The following is an 8,473-nucleotide window of genomic DNA, read 5'->3' on the forward strand; positions in this document are numbered from 1 at the left end:
AATGCATTAAAGGTGCTATACAAATAAAACTTTTTGTTGCTGGCATCCTGTGCACTCAGTGATACCCTTGATTAGCTGGCAGGGGAGCCCATCACCTTTCTGAATCTTCCCTGACTAGGTTTCAAGAGAAGGCTGTCACCAGTTTAGAATGGTGCTGCTGTTGAGCTCACCAGATCTTTGTGTTGGAAATATTCTAGAATCGCATGATTGTGTGCTTAGTTTTCATATCCCACTTTGCCTCACCCTACTTCTGCCAATTGCAGTCCCACATTCCTGTGAGATTCTATGCTATTTCTGGCAGCCTAGCAGTTGACAATGGTGGTCCTGTGGTGAGCATAGCTGCCTTCCAAGCAGTTAACCTGAGTTCAGTTTTCAGCTATTGCAAATGGTGAGTTCAAGCCATTCATTAAAACCTACAAGCTCAAAATGAATTTGGTTTACACTGTTGAGCTGCTGCGGGAATGGTGGTTGAAAAGAGAGAAAATCCTTTGTGTGATCTCCTCATTAGGAAGCTACGTCTGAATATCAGTACAGTGAACGTGGTGACAGATTCACCAGAGTTGCTAAAGTGTTGGAAGCAAATCACTTGCCAGACCCCAGTGTTCTCCAGAGCTTGCTATGCCGTTTGGTACTTGGTGTTAGAAACAATGAGAAGATTGCTATTCATTGCAGAATTTGAGGTGCCAGAGCTGAGAAAAGTTCAGAGGAAGGTCTAAATGTTCAGGAATATGACTGAGGAAGAGGCTTCTGTAACACTGGAAACTTTGGTTTTGGAATCCAGAAGCACTTTCATCTTGGCATCAAGTATGATTTTAGTATTGGAACGTATGGTCTAGATATCTATGTGATCATGGAATGGCTTGGTTTCAGTATTTCTGATAAAAAGGTGAATTGGTTCAAAATACAAGATTTCCAATGAGGCAATTTCAGCAAAGATATGATAGCATCCTGCTAGCTGCAAGTAATTTGAACAAGCAATAAAGCTAATTTCTAACAGTAAAATATTCCCCCATTATATTCCCAACATTGGTGGTTATGCTAGAGTTCTAAGCTTGAGAATTTCCTCTCTAAAACTCTCCACCTTTCACTTCTCTCTGCTTTTTTGAGTAACTGTTTAAAACCTGCTTCTTTCACCAAGCTTTTGGCTATCTACTTTATTATCTACTGATACAGCACCAGCCAAATAGCCACTTCCCTGTAATTTGCTGTGGGCCAATTTATGACATTAAAGATGCTTTATAAATGTAAATTGTTTCATACAAGAGAAGTTCATGATAAATTAAAGTCATAAAATGTTAACCAGCTGCTTGCTACCTGTTGTTAAATATTGATTTGAAATGCATTGTAAAACCAAACACGATGACCCAAATTTCAAAATCCCACAGGCTCGGGAAACTTTTGTGGAAAGGTTAGCCGAGCTGGTTGACGTGACATTAGAGACCCTGGGAAGTGGTTCAATGGTAACATCCCAACTCTCATGCATCTGACAGTATCACCTGGGTTTATTTGTTCTGATCAAATAGAAGACCTCAATTATTAATGGACACATTCTCATTCATGCTCATTACAAGCAGTTCATGTAATGTCCTCAGTAATGCCTGCATGCTGACAGTCAGGGTGCCATGATCCACTCTGTCTGCCAAAGATTTTATTTCCAGACTGACTAGTGAACAATCACACTTCCATCAGCTACAGGCCAAGACAATAAGCTGCTTCATGTATATTTCATGGGACATATTCAGGGGATTGGGAGCTCTATGCAATGGAAAAGCACCTAATACTCTGGAATAATGGAGCAGGATTCATAATCTATGCGTCACCTTAGCCCTGTGCTCTTGTTTAGCTTCACTCACAAATCAAGCACAGACCTGCTGACCACTTTGCAGAGTACCTCCATTCAGTCGGCAAGTATTGTGACAAGTGTTCTTATTGCTTGCTATTTAAATTCTTCACCTTGCTCCCACGCTGACATCTCTGTCCTCAGCCTGCCACTGTGTTCCACTGAAGCAACCACAAGCTTGAGGAATAACACCTCAGTCCTTCGACTGGGTAGCCTTCTTGAATGAAACAAGTTTGCATTCAATAATTTTAAATCCCAGTCTCTACCAGAATTCAGTGTTGTCTTCTTTTCCTCTCTCTCATGTTTCTTCTACTGTATGGTCAAACTACAATGATCACCACTCTCTGGACACATCTTTTATTCCTTAATTTGTCCCAATTCCTACTCTCTTTGACCTTGAAACTTGATTCTTAGTCACTTACTCTCTCCTGTTCTCCACACTATCATAGACCTTCCTTTTTGTTCTTCCTTTCGCCTTATCCACACAAACCCACTGCCAATCCCTGCACCTGTTCAAAACAAATTATAATTGTAATTTTTGACTAATCTGATGAAAGATTACAGATCACTGAAATGTTAACTTAATTTCCCTACCCACAGATGTTAGATAAGACCGTAGGATTAGGAGCAGAATTAGGCCACTCGGCCTATTCAATCATGGCTGTTATGTTTCTCAACTGCATTCTCCTCCTTTTTTCCTGTAACCTTTGATCCCCTTACTCATCGAAAACCTGTCTATCTCTGTCTTAAATACACTCAATAACTTGAGCACCACAGCCTTCTGCAACAATGAGTTCCACAGATTAACCACTACCTGGCTGAAGAATTTTCTCCTCATCTCAGTTCTAAAAGGTCATCTCTTCACACTAAGGCTGTGCGCTTGAGTCCTAGTCTCTCCTACTGATGGAAACATCTTCTCCACACCCAGATCTTTCAGTATTTTGTAAGTTTCAATCAGATTCCCTCATCCTTCAGAACTTCATTGAGTGCAGACACAGAGTCTACAACTGCTCTTATATGATAAGCCCCTCAATTCCTGGGATTGTTCTTGTAAACCTCTTCTGGACTCTCTCCAAGGGCTAGCACATCCTTCCTCGGGTATAGGGCCCAAAACTGCTCGCAATATTCCAAATGCTGTCTGACCAGAGCCTTACAAGCATCAGCAGTACATCTCTGCTTTTGTATTCTAGTCCTCTTGCAATGAATGCTAACATTGTAGTTGTCTCCCTAACTGCCAGCTGAACGAGCATGTTAATCTTCAGACAATCCTGAACTCAGACTCTCAAGTCCCTTTGTGCTTCAGGTTTCCAAAGCCTTTCCCCATTTAAAAAATAGCCTATGCTTTTATTCTTCCTACCAAAGTACTGCGCCAACATTGTATTCCATCTACCTCTTCTTTGCCTGTCCAAGTCCTTCTGCAGCCTTCCCACTTCCTCAACACTACCTGTCCACCTATCACTGTGTCATCTGCAAACTAAGTAACAGTGCCCTCGTTTCTTTCACCCATAATATGAATAGTTGTGGTCCCACAACTGATCCCTGCAGAATTGCAATAATCACTGGCTGCCACCCTGAAAAAGCCTCCTTATACCTATTCTCTGCCTTCTGCTAGTTAGCCAGTCCTCTATTAATGCCTACACCTTGCACCTAACACCATGGACTCATCTGATTTAGCAGCCTCCTGTGCGCATGTGTCAAAGGCCTGGTAATCCAAATAGATCATGTTGACTGGCTCTCCTTTGTTCATCTTGCTTAGTCCTCAGAAGAATTCTAACAGTTTAGTCAGGCATGGCCTCCCCTTGACAAAACCATGCGGCTCAACCCTATTTTACCATGTGCTTCCAAATATTCCACACACAGATCCTTAATATGAATTCTAAAGTCTTACCAATGACTGAGGTCAGGATGATTGGCCTATATTTTCCAGTCTTCTGCCTCCCACCCTTCTGAAACAGTTTTCCTCATTTTTCAGTAGTGTAGGACACTCCCTTACTCCAGTGATTCCTGAAAGATCAACACCGATGGCTCTACAATCTTCTCAGTTAACTCCTTCAGAACGCTAGGTGTAGTCCATCCAGTCTAGGCGATTTATCCACCTTCAGATCCTTCAGCTTCTCCAGCACCTTCTCCGTAATGATGGCCACAACACTCACCTCTGCCCCAGACTCTTTTGAAGTTCAGATATGCTGCTGGTGTCTTCCACTGTGATGACTGATGCGAAGTACCTATTCAGTTCCTCTGCTATTTCTTAGTTCCCCATTACTACTTCTCCAGCCTCATTTTCTAATGGTGTAATGTCTACTCTTGCCTCTAAAAACTCTTGCAATCTTCTTATATTTCCTTATCTCCCAATTTATTCCTTTTTTAGTTATCCTCTGTTGGTTTGTAAAGGCTTCCCAATCCTCTGGCTTCCCATTAATCTTCACCACATTATATGCTTTGACTTTTGTTTTTATGTTGTCCCTGACTTCCCTTGTCAGTTATGGTTACCTCAATCTCTCCTTAGTATGTTTCTTCTTCCTTGCAATGAATTTCTGCTGTGCCTCCTGAAATACCTCCAGAAACTCCTGCCATTGCTGCTCCACCATCACCCCTTCCAATCAACTCTGGCCAGCTCCTCCCTCATGTTTTTGTAATTACCTTTACTCAACTGTAATACCATTACATCTGATTCCAGTATCCCCTTCTCAAACTGTGAGGTGAATTCTAACATATTATGGTCACTGACCCCTTGGGGATCCTCCACCTTAAGCTCCCTAATCAAGTCTACCTTATTACACATCACCCAATCTAGAGTTGCCGGTTCCCTATTGGGGGAGAAAGTGAGGACTGCAGATGCTGAAAATGTGTTGCTGGAAAAGCGCAGCAGGTCAGGCAGCATCCAAGGAGCAGGAGAATCGACGTTTTGGGCATGAGCCCTTCTCCAACACATTTTCGGTTCCCTATTGGGCCCTACCACAAGCTGCTCCAAATAACAATCTCGTAGATATTCTATGAATTATTTTTCTTGAAATCTGGTACCAACCTGATTTTTCCAGTTCCTCTACATATTGAAGTCCCCTGTGATTATTGTAATAGTGCCTTTTTAATCTGCATTTTCTATCTCTTGATTTATTTTCTTCACGACATACTGACTACTTCATGGAGGCCTGTATACAGCTCCCTTTACAGTCTTTCTTTTCTTTGCGGTTCCTCAACTCTACCCGGACAGATTCTAAGATTTCTGACTCTCTACCACTTCTTGCTATCACTTTCTTACTGAGAAGGCAATCCCAACTCCTTTTGCCATCTGTCTGTCCTCTCAATAGGACATGTATCCTTGAATATTTAGTTCCCAGCCCTGATCCCCTGCTGTCAGGTCTGTGTGATACTCACAACATCATAGCTGCCAATTCTTTATTTCTCTCAGGAGAACAGCCCAAAACTTATTTAAATAATAGCAGGCTCACATCCTTCTTAAACTGTGGAGCCAAGAACTGGACACAATTCTCCTGTTGAAGTGGAAGCAATAGAATATAGAACATAGAACATTACAGTGCAGTACAGGCCCTTCGGCCCTTGATGTTGTGCCGACCTGTGGAACTAGCCTGAAGCCCATCTATCCTACACTATTCCATTATCATCCATATGCTTATCCAATGACCATTTAAATGCCCTTAAAGTTGGTGAGTCTACTACTGTTGCAGGCAGTGTGTTCCATACCCCTACTACTCTCTGAGTAAAGAAACTAACTCTGATATCTGTCCTACATCTATCACCCCTCAATTTAAAGCTATGTCCCTCGTGCTAGCCATCGCCATCTGAGGAAAAAGGCTCTCTCCGTCCAATCTATCAAATCCTCTGGTTATTTTATATGCTTCTATTAAGTCACCTCTCAACCTTCTTCTCTTTAACAAAAACAGCCTCAAGTCCATCAGCCTTTCTTCATAAGACCTTCCCTCCATACCAGGCAACATCCTAGTAAATCTAACTCTACCCTTTCCAAAGCTTCCACATCCTTCCTATAAAGCAGTGGCTAGAACTGTACACAATACTCCAAGTGCAGCCACACCAGAGTTTTGTACAGCTGCAGCATGACCTCATGGTTCCAAAACTCAATCCCTCTACCAATAAAAGCTAACATACCATATGCCTTCTTAACAACCTGGGTGGCAACTTTCAAGGATCTTTGTACATGGACACTGAGATTTCTCTGCTCATTTACACTACCAAGAATCTTACCATTAGCCCAGTCTCTTTATTCCTGTTGCTCCTTCCAAAGTGAATCACCTCATACTTTTCCACATTAAACTCCATTTGCCATCTCTCAGCCCAGTTCTGCAGCTTATCTATGTCCCTCCGTAACCTACAACATCCTTTGTCACTGTCCACAACTCCACCATCAACTGTAAATTTACTAAACCATCCTTCTACGCCCTCATCCAGGTCATTTATAAAAATGCCAAATAGCACTAGACCCAAAACAGATCCTTGCGGTACACCATTAGTAACTGAATTCCAGGATGATCATTTCCCATCAATCACCATCCTCTGTCTTCTTTCAGCTAGCCAATTTCTGATCCAAACCACTAAATCACCCTCAATCCCATGCCTGCATATTTTGTGCAATAGCCTACCATGGGGAACCTTATCAACCACCTTACTGAATTCCAAATACACCACATTAACTGCTTTACCCTTATCCACCTGTTTGGTCACCATCTTAAAGAACTCAATAAGGTTTGTGGGGCATGACCTACCTTTCACAAAACCATGTTGACTATCCCGAATCAACTTATTCCTCTCTAGGTGATTATAAATCCCTTCTCTTTTCCAACACTTTACCCATAACCGAAGTAAGGTTCGCTGGTCAATAATTACCAGGTTTGCCTCTACTCCCCTTCTTGAACAAGGGGACAACATTTGCTGTCCTCCAGTCTTCTGGCACTATTCTTGTAGGCAATGAAACATAAAGGTCAAAGCCAAAGGCTCTGCAATCTCCTCTCTGGCTTCTCAGAGAATCCTAGGATAAATCCCATCCGGCCGAGAGGACTTATCTATTATCTATCTCTAATACCTTGTGGGCAACACCTTTGTCCGCAAGGTATTAGAGGTAGATAATAGATAAGTCCCTCTGCTTCTGCACCCCCTGCTTTAGAACCATGATTTGGAATCACAGCTTTTATTTTATATTGTCTCTCTTCATTCTTACCCAAAATGCATCAGTTCACACTCCCTTGCATAAGATTCACCTGTTCCCTTGCTGTGCATTTCATCAGCCACTCTATGCCCTCATGACTGCTATCACCATCCTGCTCACTGTTCAAAATACTTCCAAGGTTGGTGGCATCTGCAAATGTTGAAATTATGCTGTGAATACCTAAGTCTAGGTCATTAATGTAGATCAGGAAAAGGAACAACTGTTACACTGATCCCTGGGAAATACCACCTTCCTCCCATCCACCATATACCTCCTTCCAGTCTGTTTATTAGTTCGAAGAATCTTGAAGATGGGTGAAAGAAGATCTGATGGTGAAGAATGGTCCAAATAGGTAATGAAGAGGCTCAGAGTTGGACCAGGATGGGAAGTCAGGGCAGGGTGAGGTTGGAGATGTTGGATATCCAATGGCAGGAGCGTATGCTCTGAAGAGGCCATGTGATGAAAACTACAGGAATGCCGTCAGCCAGATTTGGCAGCTCTCAAATTAAGTCACTTGAGTTTTGATGCGAGGCCAATTTCTCCTGTGACTGAAGAATGAAACAGCATGGGGCCTCATGTGTCATTAACTTGTTGCACCCTTGGCAGCCCTGAGAAGCCAGGTTTCTCCACTTCTTTTTCCCAGCTTAACAAACACCTCACATGAAGGAGGCTTAGTCTCCGTGAGTGGGTTGTTGGCTCCTATTAGCTTGAACAGCTCATTGCTGTGTTGCAGCTTAATGTTGTAGCTGATAAATAATGCGTGTAAATTAAGGGCATGATAATTAGTCTGTTAATTGACCAGTAATTACCTACAGCTGTAGTTGCCTTGTCCTGTTTGCAAGTGAACACGCCTGTGATGTGTTCACACCAATTTAGGATGTTTACAAAATGCAAATAGTTCCATGATTCATACAATGATTGGTAAAGGAGTTCCTACCGAATTCTCATTTTCATTTTTCTAATTGGCAACGCTTTGATTGTAAGGTCCCAGAATTTTGTCTCCACAACATTATTAGCATAATACAAACAAAATTTACAGTCTCACTTTACAAAGGACCACATTGACTTTACAGCACAGAAACAGGCCGTGCTGGTGTTTGTGGTCCAGATGGGCCATCTCCCAAACCTACGTCATCTCAACTGGTTACACCAAAGAAATGGATTCTATAGAGACCCTCAGGTTGAATGCCGAGCACTGAATGTACATCACGAATATGAATAATACTAAAATTGTACTAAGGTACCTTGGAGTGGGACATGTCATATTACGGAGAGTTTAATTCTGTTGCATTTTTTGTCATTTTCTGTTTGTAATGATTTGCCTTCAAGCTCCATTACTAACATGGAATATATATGGATAATATTAAGAGTATTACAGTGTGTTGGGGAACCTAAGATATATAGAGAAAAGTTGAATATTATTTTTAATGTTTCAGTTCGAGTGATGCTGCCAG

At 41.9% G+C, this 8,473-nt stretch overlaps 1 pseudogene; it reads left to right on the forward strand.

Moving 5' to 3' along the window:
• The first annotated feature begins 461 nt into the window (after positions 1-461).
• Positions 462-981, forward strand: LOC122552620 (large ribosomal subunit protein uL5 pseudogene; annotated as a pseudogene).
• Positions 982-8,473: the final 7,492 nt, after the last annotated feature.

Source organism: Chiloscyllium plagiosum, unplaced genomic scaffold, assembly GCF_037043375.1.
Source record: "Chiloscyllium plagiosum isolate Xiang-an unplaced genomic scaffold, Cpla_swu_hap1 HiC_scaffold_10, whole genome shotgun sequence".
Classification (NCBI taxonomy): domain Eukaryota; kingdom Metazoa; phylum Chordata; class Chondrichthyes; order Orectolobiformes; family Hemiscylliidae; genus Chiloscyllium; species Chiloscyllium plagiosum.